The sequence below is a fragment of the Zalophus californianus genome, chromosome 1 (assembly GCF_009762305.2).
Source record: "Zalophus californianus isolate mZalCal1 chromosome 1, mZalCal1.pri.v2, whole genome shotgun sequence".
In the NCBI taxonomy this organism is placed as follows: Eukaryota; Metazoa; Chordata; class Mammalia; order Carnivora; family Otariidae; genus Zalophus; species Zalophus californianus.
Window position 1 is genome coordinate 83,955,033 of NC_045595.1, and position 17,464 is coordinate 83,972,496.

At 39.6% G+C, this 17,464-nt stretch overlaps 1 protein-coding gene across 7 annotated transcripts in view; it reads left to right on the forward strand.

The window, feature by feature from the left end:
- Positions 1 to 17,464, forward strand: part of SATB1 (SATB homeobox 1) — a 98,762-nt gene that overhangs the window by 5,053 nt on the left and 76,245 nt on the right. For 2 of the 7 annotated variants that reach the window (XM_027584551.2, XM_027584552.2), the window contains exon 1: positions 14,441 to 16,275. The exons of 2 other annotated variants lie outside the window; for them this stretch is intronic. The gene's annotated coding sequence lies outside the window, so the exon portion shown is untranslated. Of the gene's footprint in view, positions 1 to 14,434; positions 16,287 to 17,464 lie in introns of those variants that run through there. 3 more of the 7 variants (XM_027584550.2, XM_027584549.2, XM_027584546.2) reach the window with 3 other exon arrangements.

Consider the following 17,464-nt stretch of genomic DNA (forward strand, 5'->3'; position numbering starts at 1 on the left):
ATTTTCACTTACATTCTATAAGTAGCTCTTATACCATCATCTACACACAGTTGTCAATCACTAATCACATATTCCATTGACATCAGAGCAGAATGTGGTCTTAATACAGCATATAAATCAAGTCTGTTACACAAGATTCTTCTTCACTATACCAAAGAAAAAGTGTCTACTATGGTAATTTATATATCGTTCCTGAGTGCTATTCTCAATGGTAAGTCTATTTAAACTTGATGTCTTCATAGAGTGTGATCAACACATTAACACACATTATTTAGTACTTTTGAACTTAAGCCAACGGTACCTTTTGCTGTTTATTTTTTTAAAGTCTTTTTTTAAGATCAGATATTTCATTTCAGAGTAAATAGATACAGATTGTGTGTATATATATTCAGGGTGAGATTTAGTAGCAGAGCATTTCTCCAGCATATTGGCCTATTTTTATTCTTTCAAGTTATTCTGTATCACTTCCACAGTTGTTGCTGTCTGAAGGTTCATAATAGAAATTCTAATCACCTCTTTCAATGGACTTTCAAGGATGTAATTCAGTTTATGTGATGATCTAGTTTAGTTAAGAGAGATAAAAATTAGTTAACTGGTACCCCCAGCATTTATGTTCCTAGGTTCTGCTGAAATTTATTCAGTCCAGTTATTTGACATTTGGTAGTGAAGTGTCTTGTATTCAAAAATTAAGAGTTCGTTCAGTTTCCAGTGGAGGAAAGATCTTGCTGGATAAAACATTTCACTGTGCAATATTTTATTACACTCATCACTCATTTTAGAGCTGCTTATTGTTGCACAAATTTTTGAGTACCTCGGGGTGCAGGTCCCCCAAATGAAGCTGAAATGATTGCAGAAGAAGTAGATGTCAGGCTGCATCTGGTTGTGCCTTTACTAGAATGTCTGTGGACCTGCACCGGCCCCCCTCCTCTGTACCCCTTCCCCCCAGGTGTGCAGGAAGTGGAGGGCGTTGTACCGGGTGAAGTGGGTGGACTCTACTCAGAGCTATGACCTGATTTGTGACGCACCCTCAGAACTGCAGTAATGGTCCAGCTGCTTCACAGGCAACTGGTAACACCTCATTTGGGATGCTTCTGCCTTGCTAGCAGTGCCAGAGAGAATTTCGTCATTGTCACCTCATCAAAGACTACTTTTTGAGAGCTCTCCTATAGGGCTAGATTTGGAGAACAGCCTCTGATATTTGGAGGGTAAGTGCCAAAAAAGTTCCCCTCAGTTTCATATGGAGAATCAGGGCTACAACCACAGGGAGGAGAGACAGGCATTGAGTTTCCCGGGGAGATCTCTGTGTTGGGATGTTGCTTTTTCTCAGCTGGAGATGATTTGGGACCAGATACCAACAAAAATTCTTCAGTGGGCATTCTTCTTTGGGTGGTGAAATATGGTAGGCAGCTCCCAGGGGAAACTATGAGACCCTCTTTCCTTGAGATATTTAAAGAAAAGGTGGTAATCTGTGTGAGAGGGAATTCTTTAGATGCTGTTTTCCAGGAAGCCAGGCATATAGTAGAGTTGATTGCTGGAGGTTCCTTTCTAGTCTTACTCAATGGTTTCAGATGTGCCGTTAAGAGCATGTAAATGACAATTTGGCCTTTTAATGTTTATAATGTTAAGGACTTTAAGGTAAAAGAGGTTTTATGTTATAAATATTTTATTGTGATAATTACTATAAATAAAATAGAACCTAGTATATGCAGATATCTTTTGAAATGGAGATTGTCTTCAATATAGCGTATCTATAATTAGCTGTTTGATGTTGAATGCAATTGAGTTTTCCTGTTCCAGTGAACCAGACGATGGAAATCACTGGAGATTAACAACAGGGCTATGTGATTCTTGATAATAGCAAACCTCTCCCCATTCACTGATTTAAAAAGTTTTTTTATCAGTGAATGAAGAACTAAATTAAACTGCTTTCAGTTGTAAATTTTAAAAGAATATATAGAATTGATAAAAAATAATCCAGGTGTTTTTCCGTTGTATTTTCACCAACTGAAATGATACTTGGATGTCCTGTTTAATGTTAGACAGATTTCTCCAGGCTGTGGAAGAAAAGAACAATATTTTAATAACTATTCTTTAAAAAAAATTCTTAGGGTGGGCTCTCTTTAGGTGGTTTGAGAGAACTCAAAAACAATTTAGAACATTATTTTAAAAGTTAAAAAAAAATGACACCCTTACTTTGTATGGAGTCATTGTATTTTAATAATACTGTATGCTTATTAGTGTTATTAGAGCAGTAGACAGTTAATTACAGCCTTTTCTGAGACATGTTAACTGTATATTAACAGTCCATGTTAAAAAAGAATGATGTATACTTACATACAAGCTGCTGCTTGCTAGACTCTTTTAAAAATATTCTTTTAGAATGTATAGAGTCACATTTTTGATCCAGAATCATCAAAATGTTTTCTACTACAACTTAATTTTAAAACTTTTCACGGGATATATAATTTTCTTTTTTTTTTTCCTTTTTTCTATTCTCTTTTCTTTGTAATTGTTATTGACTTGGTCACTTTTGCCAGCAGCATTAGAAATTGTTGCCCCTCAGCAGTTTTAGCTTTCCCACATTGTATTTTGAGATGCCTACATTTTCTTATATTTGGATGACTCTGGCCAACATAAGCCATTAAAAACTTATTGAGTTGATTTAGCACCTCTTCATACTTCTTTTTGTAGAATGATTTTAGTCACCGTTTTTGTAGTAGCCAAGTTATGTTTTCTTACAATTCTCTATAACCTGATATTTAAGATATATTTGAGCACTTGATCACAGAGGTAGTTCTAAGTCTATTTCCTTTTCCAAACTTCAACCCTTGGTTTTGCTTTGGCTTCTGGTATGGCAGAACAAAGGTGCCTGGACTAGAGTTTAAAGCTGGACTTAGCCTTACTTAGACAATGCTACTAAATTGGTTAACTATTTGAATTCCCCTGGTTAATTTGGATATGTAGACCTTGTAAACTTATACTATATAGCATTTTAAAGTCCGCTAATATTTCCACTTTATAAATTTTTAGGTGCTGCTGTTACTTATTTCCACAAGGTATTAAAAGACTACAAAAAAGAAATTCAGTGTAAGCTACATGTCTGTTGTGTTCTATAAAATAGTAGAAACTCCACAGTTAGCATCCTTTGCCTTGCATAGTGAGCACTCATTAAAGATTTGCTAAACTAATAATAAAATAGTAAATTTAGCTTGTGCTGAGAATGATTTAATGGGAAAAGAGACTTTTTTCTCTAATTTTCTCTTTTTGCTGGGGTTATCTGGACACTTAATCTACACATGTCCCAGTTTTCTGGATAATTGAATGTTTTTCTTCTTTAACTATGTGCTCTGTCATTTTTTCACAATAGCACCAGGGTCTGCTTTATCCTCATTGTCTCTGACCTTCAGGATTAGGTGAAGAATCTCAGTTTAGGTTCATGGTCCTTTGGTGGTTGGTGTAGTAACAGACTGTACTGGAGTCAACAGAGAGCGCTCCCCTAAGGTCCTTGCAGTTAGGTCACCCATGTAATGGTCTTCCTGATATCATAGGACCAAAAATACTACGGACTAGTGGCCCATGGCTGATTGACCTCTACCTGTTCTTTACTAAAATGATTTTTTTTTTTCTGGATCCCACTGAATAAATATCTGTCATGATCATTGCTTAAAAAGAAATTTTTCATTTAGCTATGTACATTGTTGAAAAAATATTTTAAGATTTAGAGTACTTGTATTAACAAAGATTTCACTCCATTCCTTAAAATTGATGCTAGAGTTGCAATAGGAATGCATCTAAAACATTCTGAAAAGTTCAGTGAAAGTTATTTAAAAACACTCTTGCTTTTTAAATTTATTTTCTTTTTGAGACCTGTATGGAGCTATTTGCAAGACAGCCGTATCTAGTTCCACAAAAGGAATTATTCCTCAAGCAGTACACTGCTGTGTGACCTATTACATTATCATGCACATTCTGTCTCTTTAAAAACAGTCTCCTCTATTTGCCCTATTAATTGTTGATATGTTGCCATCCACGAGACAAAAATTAGAGCTGTAATTAAATAATCATGTGATGCTCCTTAGTGCCAGTGAGAGCAAACTCATTTTTCCAGGCCCTGATGGTCACTGATTATTGTATTACTACTGGCTTGCTTTATTTTTTTTTTAATGATTCTCTATCTGTAGATTACCTAACTACTGTCCTTCTTTTCAAAATTAAAGAAAGTAGGGAACATTCAGCCAGTTAATTGGCAAGAGGTCCTCAGGGTTGTAAGGTAGACATACCTTTTTTTTGCTTTTGGTCACCTGGTAGGTTCTTTGGGGAGGCTACATCAGTGGTGTGGTTGCCTGCCATTTAATTTACACTGGTGTTTTGGCTGGGATGGAGGCATATGGGGAATGCCAGGAGAATTACAAAAGGAGCCGGGTATTAAAATTCAGAAATGATTAAAATTGAAATAAAAGGATGCTGCTTCTTTGCCAGTACTCTGGCAATCATAATGACACATAGAGATTAGTTCCCACCTTCATCTTTTCCTTCTTTCTCATTTCCTCTTGTTTATTGTTGACACATTTTCCTTATGTCTGCCTCCCGTCTCTGTATCTTTTTGCACCATTATGCATTCATTCCTACTTCTCCCTCTTTCCTTAAGCATGGAGAAGCCTACTTAACCTTATTATAACAATAACAGAATAGGCTATTAATATTTAATATGCACATGATTAAAATTTCTCTCCCTTAAACATAGGTCAGCTGTATTATTATTAACCGGCATGTAATTTTTCATTTAAAATATTCTTATTCTGCCCTTGCTGTTTCTAAAATGTAGTCTACTTTAGTAGTGATTTAATACTTAGTGTTTAGAAAACTGTGGTCGGCTAGTGAGGAAAGAACTTACCAGTCATGGATAATCAATTATGCATGAATTCAAATGTAACAGATGGAATCTGGTGAGTTAAAGTTTCTCTTTGCCTTAGTGGGTTTTTCTTTTTCTTTATTTGTTTGTTTGACACCTGTCTCTTATATAGAGATAAACATCTAATGTAGCATGTGAGAAATTTCCTTATATCTTTATGTTCTCTTTAAAGTGAACTTCATTTTTTTTTAATTACACTTGAGGGCAGAGAATTTTTTATGCGGTCTTAAAGATGATGAGATTCTTTTCCATCACTTTATAGATACAGAACCTGATTCTGCTTGACTTACGAAGGGTCACTCAGCAGGCTGGTAAAAAGGAAGAAGCAAGACCCAAATCTTGGTTCCTTGTCTTTTCTCCACTACTCTTCCCACTGTCATTTTTCTTCTTTTGTGGGAGTTGCTTAATAATAGAGGTGTTACACTAATTCTGGGTTTGAAAGAATTTCTGATGGAAACTGTGGTAGACTAGTGTTAAAGTGGGTAGTATTCTCTTCTATGGTGAACAAACGTTATCTGTGAACATGTATAATGTTATGCTACATGTATATTAGATATACGTTTATTCATACTTGGATGTTGGCCAAGCAATTGGATTTCCCAAACCTACTGAGAATGCCCCAAGATTTGGTTTATATCCTAAACTGTGGCATATGCCAGCCATGAAGATGCCTTTGCTTGCAGTATTGTAAATTCTTAGTGACAAAACCCCTTTGTGCAAAGTGAACTAAAAAGTTATTTTTGAGAGCCTTGTTATTTCTATGGAGAGATGAGTTTAATTTTCATTGAGTATAATGTGAATCTGTGGTTTTTTTTCAGTTGTAGAAATAATAGAATGGTGGGTATTGTCCATCTTTAAAGCAATATAGTCTCAAAACAGTTACAAGCTGGTCCCCATCAAAATTTTTCATAAACATGCTGTTTGTTTCTCTCCCAAGTGTATTTATATATATAAAAAAACAATACAATCGAAAATAGTCTTTACATAATAAATAAAAATAAATGATTAAAAAATAGCCTCAAGGCTCACTAGTTCTGTTTTTAAAGTTACACTGTAGCATTATTTATCAACTTTTTGCTTCATATCAGCTGGAAATTTGCATGTATATTTATAGTCCATGTTAGTTATCTAATGAATTAAATCCCACAATAAACACACAAGTTAAGAAAGAGGCAACTACAAAATAGGTAACTGGATATGCTCTAGCAACAGCTGTACTGTGCAGCTATTTTTTAGTACTTTATTTATGATTTTATACATAATAAATATGTAATTTTAATTTGGCTTCACTATTCATATTCCTTAGTCATGCGTCCATCAGAAAAATACATATGGGTAGGTATGAAGTCAGTGAGACCTAATTTATACATGAATTTCCAACACATTGAAAATTCCATTATTATTTTAAAAATCCCCAATATAAAATCAGTAAGAATAGATGATAGGAAACAGAATATAGGACAATATTTTATGGAAAAAGATGGTATTAGATATTATTGCATGTAGAGGTAAATAATCCTATTACTGTCACTAAAAAGTGACCGATAAAATTAAATTTGAGAGCCATTTGGGCTCTTTATAACCAAAAAGTTCTATTTGTTTATTTTAAAAATTTCCTTATGTCTTTATGTTCTTATACAGAGACAACTTAGAAATTATTACACTGACTACTTTTATACCATTGCTGCACATCTGTGGCTATCCTGCATGCAAGTGTTTGACACTCTTACATGCTGTTTAATTGGGAGGGTCTACTATTTTATGAGTATAGTTAATTTTTACTCATTCAAAAACATCCAAAAAAGAGTTTTTGTACTTACAGCACTCTTATTTGTTTGTTTTTGTCTATGTTTCTTTCTCTGCTTTTGCTAACATGCCATGGAATAGAATAAAATCTGAAAAGAGAACCATTTTCTTGCATCAGAGGACCATCAAATTACCTACTTTGGGTGGGATCTTGGTCTCTAATTACCAATCCATGTTAATTATCCTTGGGTCAGGTATTCATCATGTGAATTAATTATCTAGCATAGACTGGACTGTGGCTGTTGGCGGGTAAGGACAAAGCAATGGAAGGTTGGCGGTGAGGAGAGGTTTGTTCAGTATGTTGTAGCTCATTATTTTTCTGCTTGGCATGATATTTTCATGATAATATGTATATATCTGCCAATTTTAGGAATATATGAAAGATTGTTTTCCTTTAGTTTTGTTTTGTTTTTAGTTATTTTGTTGGAGTAAAAGATACATAACATAAAATGTTCCATTTGACAATTTTTAAGTGTACGATTCTGTGGCATTAACACATCCACACTGTTGTGCAGCCATCACCACAATCTGCTTCCAGATCTTTTCCATCATCCCAAATAGAATGTACTTTAGTTTTTCTATTCAACTTCTTCTTTGCTACAACACATTTCTAGCATTATAGTGGTATTTAATCATTGTTCGGGTATGATGCAGTTGTTTCTGGTGGTGGCTTTCTCTCCTGATGGACAACCCCTGTCCAGTGCCTTGTGGCGATGGGGATGGCAGTACAATATCAGGTGAGGCCTTTGGATGATACTCCCCAGAAATGATGTGGACAAACATTCAGGTCTATTGTAACCTCAATATGTTCCTCCCTCCAATTAAGCCAAGAAAGATTAGCATACTATTCACATCACTAAGAAGATTTGGTTGATATGTCTTGGCTAAAGTTTGATTGGAAAGTCAAAAGTTTGACTTCATTGGAATTAAAATCCCCTGAGCTTCCTGAGAGTATGGCACAGCTGCGGGGCTGTGACGCTCTGCCATCGATTGGCTCGTTGGCATGGACGATGTGAATACTTCAGTTCTGCTTAAGTGCAGGACTTAGCCTGGAAATAAGTTGAACAGTTTTTTTCAACTGTTCAAGAGGAAACCTACTCAAGGTTGAAGTTTTCGGGGAGAAAAACTCGTGCTCATCTATGTTGAAAAAAGACAGGAAACCAGTATGGTTCTGGCTCCAGTAAATAATAGACTGGTTTTAGAGTTTTACTTCCATGTGTAATTTTGTGGTTAGTCACTTATGTCTGTAATGATGAATCATATACCTGCACAGGATTTCTGGCACCTCAGTAAATCTCAAGTAAGTGCCCAAATGCTAATTTATCGTGGTTCCTTACACACCATCCCTGTTTCACCAAATCAGTGATCTAATAGCTTGCTCCCACCTTTTTGTTGTTGTTGTTTGTTTGAAAACAAGTGGCTTGCCTGCCCATACATTCCTTAAATTGGGGGCAAGTGCTGGTTCCTAGAACAGCCTTAAGTTTTCCAAGTGACTCCAGGTTTGGGTTAAAAAGCTCACTTTGAAGATGTCCTGGCAGGTATATTTGACTTCCTATCTCCAAAACATGAACTTATCCAGTAGATGCCAAACCTGGCTGTACATGGGCATCACCTTGGGGAGCTCTAACAACTAAATGCCTGGCTCCCATTCTCGGCCATTCTGATTTTTTGCAGTGGGGTGCCGCCTGGACATCTGGATTGTTGAAGGAGCTCCTCAGGTCACGTCGATGTGCAGCAAATGTGAAGCCACTGAACTAACTTCTGATCCTGGCACCTGGCTTTACTTCCTAAGATTGCAAGAATCTAAGATTCTTATGAGCACTCTCTCATAAGAACAGTTCTTGGATTCCTTTTCCTGTGATGACACTGTGGGAAACTCTAGGAACACAGACATAAGTATACCCTCTGAATGTGTACAGGCTTGGCAGTTCAGAGGAACAGATAGGTAGATAGAGAATGTCCCACTGAAGGACAGGTAGTGTGACGGAACATCAAAGGAAGTAACTAAAAGCTGGAGAAGGATTCAGACAGGAGAGGTGCAATCAAGCTGTATATTAAAGGCTATGGCCCAGGGAGGTTCCCAGGTGAGAAGCGGGAGGAAGTTCACTCCAGAAGCAACGGGGGAGGAAATGTGGCAACCTGAAACTGTTAAGTACTTTGGTAGGGATAGCAACACTGGAGGATCAGCAGCAATGACCGGATTCCTTCCTGTCCCTACTCAATTTTGGATGTGAGTCTAGATAGAGATACCAATTTTGATGGAATTACTGCCATTGTGCTTTGTCAAGGCTATGATCCATACCGACATCTGTGGAAGGAAAGGTAGCCTTTAAAAAATTTTGCTCGATAAATTTTTGCTAAAATGGTAATATTTCTGGGTAAAAGACCCAGATATCCAGTCAAGTTCTAGAAGCCATCTATAATGGCTCTTCATTTCCCTTATCCATCATTCCCCAAACTAGCTCTTTGCTCAGTTTTAATAATGACCCTTGTCTATTAAAACCATATCACAAACTACCAGTGGGTATTCACATCCACCCCAGAGTAATCAGGAAATAACTTTTGATCACTATCAGTCTGTCTATAACTGAAACCTCACTTATTAGGGGGAAAAAAAAAAACCTTAAGCCCCGTATTTAGAGTCCATTATCATTTCTCTTTTATCTCCCCTGAAACATATTCAAGCCTTTTACTATTGTTTTCTGCAGTACACCATTGTTTGTTTTGTATCTGGAACACCCCCCACTCCCCCCCCACCCCCTTTTGAGTAGGTACCTACTTTAAAGCTTCCAAAAGAGCCATTTCTAATGGCAACTATTCTTACTTAATTCACGGGTGGGAATGAGGGTGGGAAATGACCCTGTGGTTTTTAACTTCACCTATGAGCTATTTAAATGTTTATGGAAAGCAGCATTTGGGGTAAATGCATATAATTCCAAATGTACAATAGGACCCTTTCAAATACAGACATGTCTAGAAAGTTGTCTTAAATTTGTGTGCGGCAGCACACAAGCCTCATTCCATGCAACTTTACAGATCTATGGGCTAATTCTAAAATGTAAAATGATTTCAATTTGGACATCATTAGAATGTCTGAAAGCCATTCAGCACCTCTAAGACTCTTCCTGGCTATGTCCTGGATTTACTTAAGTTGTCTTTTATAGAAGTTCTCTAGATAAGTGCTGTCCAGTAGAACTTCCTGCAGTGGTGGAGGTGTTCTGTAATTTACATTGTCCAACACAATGGCCACTAGCCACATGAGGCTATTGAACATATGAATCATGACTGAGGAACTAAGTTGTAAATTTTATTTAATTTCAGTGAATTCAAATTTAAATGTTATAATCACCTTTCCTAGGGGGGGTTACCGCCTCCTCACTAGTGCAAACTCTAAAAGGAATTACCATTGCATTTAGCAGTGGAGGTTGGTTGCAAGGGGCACCATGAGCTTTTGCTCTCATTTATTTATTCATAATGTAAATATTGCAAGGATGGTGTATGAATTCCTGGTAATAGGCAGTAAGCAAGACAGTCTCTGCTTTCATAGGGCTTACAGTCTACTATGCGAAACATTTATTAAGCTAATAATTAGCCAAATTGTTAATTGATTAAGACTGTGATGACTGTTACAAAGGAGCAATGCAAGAAGCTATGAGAAATGGGGGCCATGCCTTCTTGTGCGATTAGTCAGATTAGCTTAAAGCTAATCAGAGTTCCATTTATTCACTAAGCAAGCAAATTACTTTCCCTTCCCCAAGTTCAAAGTTGGACCCAGGGCTGTCAGAGTGGGGCAGCTAACATGTGCCATGCCATGACCTCCAAAGATGTGGGGTCTGTTTGATTGAGCTTCATGCATCCGCATATACTGCAAACTTCTGAACTTGATCAAGTAGATTCTCTCCTAAATTGTGCAGTTGTGATGATGTCAGTCACAGATAAGATGTGAGAAGAAGGGTGCAAATGTTTACAGGATATTGCATTTCCTCTTCAATATATGTTTTGACAAAGTTGTTTGAGTTCCAGCCCCAGCTTTTTCCTCTCTGTTCTTACAAATTTGTATTTGGTCCATTCAAGAAACGATGTGGAAATCAGTCCTGACATTCCAGACAGACAAAATGAGACACATGACAGCAAAACATATGGCTCAAATCGACATCCTTATATGGCCAACACAGACCATATTCCCAGAAATTCATATATGGAAAACACCACCTGCAGCTAAAGCCAAAAAACAAAGAGTTGACACGATAAAAAGAGCAATATGCTACGTAAATTGTGCTGCTAAGAGTGTAGAGAGATAGCCAACTGTATTTGAATTTAAAAAGATGAAAAAAAAAAACAAAACAAAACATGTCCTTAGAAAGTGCTATGGTGGTAAGCATTGCTTCGCTAACACAGTCACTGGCGGAGTTGCCATATCTTAAAAGCGTTCAAATTCTAAATGCTTTCTCTGTTTATTACAAATGTATGTGCTATTCAGAACTCTGAATGTGTTTTAATGCATTCGGATATCTGCCTGCATATTTATCTTAATATGGTGCCATCTGAAATATGCAGTAGTCCTTTCATTATTTTTTTTAAATCTTGTGTATCTTTTACAATATTTTATCTTTGCTACCTTTGTGTAGCCAGTTTGAATGCCTTCTCCTGTGATAAAAATTTGATGCATTCTGTTTTAACTGTACATCCACATGTTAAATAGTTCATGTATTTGACTTGCAATATTTCATGTTCCTGAGGTTTTCCATTTTGATAGCTAGATTTAAAAAGTTTATTTTAACTTTTTTTCTATACTTGCTTGCATCTTTATTACCAAATATAAGATGCCTGTATAGAATAAATTGATGTTTTTTCCCCCTCCAACATAATAGTTTATCCTCACATATGCCTAGGAAGGTGGTATTTTCCTAATTATCTTTTTTTCTTCTTTATTTTAACCTGGGTTTACACTGGCCAGTGCTCAGGGTACAACAAGTATTCTAAAGAGGGAGATACTATGTAGTAAATAAGTCCATCAATGTACTGTACCACTTGGAGGACATAAACCTCCTTGTGTCATTTCTTATATAGTTCTGAAATAAAGAATGTACTTGAAGGAAAATTAGTGTATATATATATGTGATTAATATGTACATAATTGTACTATGTCGGCATTCTTTATAATAAAGTCATCATTAGATGTCTCTATCCTCATTCATTTTATCATTTTCCAAGGCCATGTCCATCCTTATTACACACTTAGGTCGTGTTTAAGAATTAGCTCGTAATTCCTGGATAATAGGTGCTATTCAAATTTTAAAATTACTATTTAATTCCCATTAGTTATGTCAGTATTGGCCAAGTCATTAGGAGACTAAGGCAATCAGGATCTTTTTGTCTTATATTATTTGTGTAAATGATAGGATAAACATATTTACAATATTTTGTTCCATTGTGTTTTAATATTGACATTTTCAGTAGCCCTTTTTAGTCTTCTTTTCTCTGCTCAAGTTCTGTATTATCCAACAACTTTCACTCCCTTTTTTTTCTTTTTTTAATATTTCACTTGAGCTGAAGTTGCATGGATAAATTTTGTTTTGTAGTCCACTATAGTTTTTCTACTTTCTAAAAATTTTGCTACTATTTGTAATTTGCACAGTGTGATACTAGAATGCACTGTTCCTACTGAAAACCAAGCAGGTTTCAGGGAAACATGTCAGGCATCACCAGTTTGAAGCAACTCTTAAAATATACATCTTGGAAATTCCTAATTTAACCTATCATTGCAAAAATCATTGCCATAGAGATTATTGATAACTGGTTATCTGTGTTTTTCTTTTAAATATCAAATATCTTTCTAAAATAAGCTTAAGTACTTCCATCCACAATACCAATTCGGATACCCGTGCTACATTTTTCCCATGTTTGTATTTTTCCTTATTGATTGTGTTTCTTATACTTCAATTAAAAATTCCTCCTCCATATTTCCCCCACGGTTCCCCTTTTAAAAATGTATCATTTGGGCTTTTTGGTAAAGATTGCCTTATATTTTCTTGTTTTTGATGTGTTTTGTGTTTTATTATCACATGTTCTTCCTTTGCTCAAGGCTTGGGTTTATATGTGCCAAGATTCACAGTTGCCTTCCTCGATTTTGACTAACCTTTCCGGTTTGTGAGTGAAACTTGGGTGCCATTAGAGTGATATATTTTCATTGTGTTTCTCCTTAACTTGTTCTCCCCAGGAGGCCATTATTTCCTATTCTTTATCTACTGCTTTACCTTCTGCTTTTCTTAGATTTCTAATGTAAACAGTGTCTCAGAGTGTATTGGTAGCTTTAAAGAGCTTAATTTGCATATTTCCCTCTTATCTCAGTACTTGTGCTAACTTGTTGCTTTTTTATGTGTAACAAAATGTTTATCTGACTGATTTTTCTCTTTTCCCTACTAGTGTATTCTGAAAAATAATTCTTACAACATTTCTGTTTTTGTTTAATGATTAACTGCCTTCAGGCTTCTAAGATGTTAGTATTGAAACCCAAGCGATAAACGCTGCATCTCTGTTTTGAATGAGATTGTAATGTTCTTCACTTTTATAGGAACTGTATTTAATGGATTATCTAAATAAGAGGAGCACACTTCTGTACTAATGACCATTAATCTAACTGGGTAACTTACCTTAGATTACAGAAGTATTTATTGCTACGACAGATGTATTTACCAACCTAAACTTTTCTTTCACCCGGTATAAATTAATTTAGGAATGGTGGCGCGTCTTCTCCTTTGTGATAACAAGTCACATCTCTTTCAAGTGACCCAGATTTTGTTTGACTTGGCCACTATGGGCCACGTTATTTCTTCCTCCAACGTGTTCTATGGCTCAGAAGTGAGAGAGTTTTGAACCTACCCCTGACTAGATACAGAAAGCTCTTGCTCATTTTTTTTTTTTAAACGTCGGCTCTTAATAGTTTGGGATTCAACCTCCTTTGAGGATAAATATTCACGAGGGCTTTTCAGGGCTCCCGGCCTTTATTCTTGTGCAATCGTTTCTGTAACCCCCGCGCTTCACCGGAGAGATCTACCTCCCGAATGTTCCCTTTGCCACTTCCTGAAGTCCCCCTACCTCTGTACTCTGTGCCTGTCACCTGCACTCCCGGGCCCCTCTCCCGCGAGGCCAGTGCGCCCTTCCTGCCTGGCTTGCCCCTCGGGTGCCCGCCCGCGACGCTCCCGACGTACTCCTTTCTGTGGCTTTTGCACGCGTGGGTGGTTGGTTAGTTTTCCCCAATGGCCCTCGCCACCTCCTCTCTGGCACTTTCTCCCCCCCGCCCCGGCCCCCCGCCAGTCGCGTCCCTCCTCCCGGCCCGCTCACTCTCGCACACCTGCCCCTGCCGCCCGCACGCCGCGCGCTCCCCTCCCCGCCGAGGCGGCCGCTGCCTGGGAAGCCCCCTCTCCCCTCCCCTCCTCACCCTCCCCGGCGCGCCTGGCGGCGGCCGGCCCTAACCCTCGCGCGGCGCCCTGTTATTCTCGGTATTGTGTGTAATAAATGTCGGGCCGCCTCACTCTAATCAAGCTCATTACAAATTCTTGCGCGCCCGGGGCCGGAAATCGTGCGCTCCCCCCCCACCCCTTCCCTCACTCATTCACTAGTTACTTGTCTTTCTGCTTTTTAACTCGCCGCCCCCGCCCCCTCCCCCAATCCCGGCCCTCCAGCCCGGGTTTTAATCCCCATCCCTTTTCCGCCTTCTCCTTGCACCCTGCCCCCCCCGCCCCGCCGCCTTCCTCCTCCGCTCCGCACCCCCTTCCTCCTCCTCTCCCTCCCCCCTCCTCCTCCGCCGCCGCCGCCACTTTCTCGCTCGCTCCCGCTCCCCGGACGCGGCGGATGAGCCGGCCCCGCTGGGGAAGGGCTCGGGGCGGCGGCGGGCGGCCGGGAGGAGGCTGCGTGCTCGGGGCTGGGGCTGCGAGCGGGGTGATTTTGTATTAAAATGAGGAGGAGGAAGAAGAGGCAGCCACAGCGGCGGCGGCAGCAGCAGCAGCAGCAGCAGCAGCAGCAGCAAGAACGGCGGCGTAGAGGGCTGCAGCCCGGGCGGACGCGCGGAGCCGAGCTGGGCACGGCGGCGGCGGCGACAGCGGCCGGGATGAGTCAACTAATAATTTAATGGGGGCAGAGACGGCAGCGCGGGGGAGAGCGAGCGAGAGCGAGCGAGAGAGAGAGAGAGAGAGAAGCAGCCCCGTCCGGGGACTCGCGCTCACACGCACGCACACACACACAAACACACACACACACCTCTCCCTGTGCCACCCAGCAACAACCGGCCTCGTCACAACAACAGCAACAGCCGCCCTCTAGCCCGGCCCGGGGACCGAGCATAAAGCCGGGGCGACTCCAGAGGACGCTTCCCACCCCCTCTTGCATTTCGGGAAACTCCTCATCAGTTTTGTTGGGGTTTCTGGGTTTCTTTTCCCCCCAAGTCCCAGTGCCATTGTGGTGCTCGTTGTTTACCTCGGACTCTGGCTGAGTGAGAGCTTGGCGACTTTTTGGGGGGAGGGGGCGGGGAGTTTGTCGCTGCTGAGGCGGTAGAGGTGGCTGGGGGTGTCTTCTGATTCTCTCCCCCTCCCCCCAAACCCTCTTTCTCTCTCCCTACTCACTCGGCTTCCCAGGCGCTCGCAGCCCCGCGTCAATGGGCTGGGAGAGGGTCCTCGGGGCTGCTATCAGCGAGGGCCGAATCAAAAGTGGCATTTCAGTGCCTTTCCGGGGCTCTTTCCGCGACCTTCTGCCCCCCACCCTCGCTGTTCCCCGGTAGATGCCCTCGTTGGGGGTGCAGGGCTGTAGGAAGAAAGTTTAAGGTTTGTTAATAATTAGTCGCAATTGTTGGGGAGGGGGTGGGGGCGATTGGAAGGGAGGTGAGGTGGCCTTCCCCTCTCTGCGTTCTCCGGGGTTATTAGAGAATAATATTGCAAGTGACAGCCAGAAGTAGACTTTCTGTCCTCACACCGAAGAACCCGAGCGAGCAGGAGGGAGGGAGGGAAGCGAGGGGACCTTTTTTTCCTTTCTGGAGACCTTGTCCGCAGTGATTTTTTTTTTTCTTTTTAAAAGAGAATCCTCAGTCACCACCTCGCCTCCCCAGCACCACCACAGTGTACAGCTCATAACGGGTTTTGCTTTGTTTTTACGATTTTCCCCCCAACGAATCACTTGTCAGATCAATTTTATCTTCTCCCTCCTCCCTACTTCCCACTCTCCCCTCCTCCCCCATCGAAAACCCCGTTCTCTGAGGTTAGACATTTTACAAACCATATATGTTGTTTTTCGAATTGTGAATTTTTTTTTTAAACCCCCTCTCCCATGGCTACTCTTCTAGTCGTTTACTTCTGCCCTTCCCCCGCTTAGGGGGGCGGGGGTAGGGGAAGAGAAAATAATACAATTTCAGGGGAAGTCGCCTTCAGGTCTGCTGCTTTTTTTTTTTTTAATTAAAAAAAAAAAGGACATAGAAAACATCAGTCTTGAACTTCTCTTCAAGAACCCGGGCTGCAAAGGAAATCTCCTTTGTTTTTGTTATTTATATGCTGTCAAGTTTTGAAGTGGTGAGTTTCAGGTCGGTTTTGCTAATTTCACTCAGTAAAACTGCAGTGTTTCTGTTTCTAGATAGTACTTTGCTTCTTTGTCTCTTTAAAAGGTCACAGTGAAAGCTTGGCCTGGATCGTGCCGGCCATATGGAATGGATAAGGGCACAATCTCTTAAAATGTGATTATGGGGTTCTTTGGGGGGCGAATGAGGCGATCCAGCAAGGAACTCGTTGAAAAAGATCCCACGTTGCAAAAAATAGGTTGTTGAAACCGGAATTTCGTGTTTTTCTTTTTCTTTTTGGAGGAAATAATAGATGTGTCTGATTTCACTGTTTTATTCAGTAATGATCATATATAGACTTGGTTTATGGACAGGGAAATGGGATTTTGAGAAAGTAGCCTGCATTCTGTGTGCCAACCAGACGTTACACTAAAATGCGTTTTAAAATGTGTAACTCAAAGAAACTCTTCAGCCTGGCATCTGTTGAGACCGTAGTTAGTTCCCGTGCTGTCAGTCCAGCAGGCCCCGTGGAAGGCTGCTCCTTCCAATACCATACTGAGGTTTGGTGAACTTTAGCCTTGGGCAGAGTTTAAATGAGTAAATTGGGTGTTTTATGTGCATGTAATTTCGCTTTATAATATAAAGCTTTTTACAAGATGACTGAGTGTTTAATAGACTCTTATAGGTGGGTATTGGAAGGATAATTTTGCATGACCTATATGATGTTTTGATTGTCAATACATTAACTAAATTGTAATCTATCACTTTCATTTGCTGTACAGTTTATAATGCTGTTAAGCCTCATGACTACTTAATATGTTTTGTAGCATTAACTTTGATGCTGTTGTCTATTCCCCTCCCCTTTTTTTCCTCAAATTGCCCCACGGGTTAAGTATTTTCTTTTCAAATCATATGTTTTAAAATTCATCTTCTGCTCAAGGGTAAGGCAACCAATTTCAGAAAAAGCAGCTCTGTATTATAATCCACATAAAACATTATAAACAGTGTTTTGAATAAGTTAATAATCATTGCTCTCTAATTTTGGCTTTAGACTGTAGTTTAATATAATGGAAAAGAGTAATCTTGATAAAAAGTGGTTAAAAGAGGCACATTTATTGTTAATGAACCTCATAACCAAAAACAGATGGGACCTCGATCAACAGTAAACCTTTAGTTCTCAGCGTGCCACCCTAGAGTACAAGGAT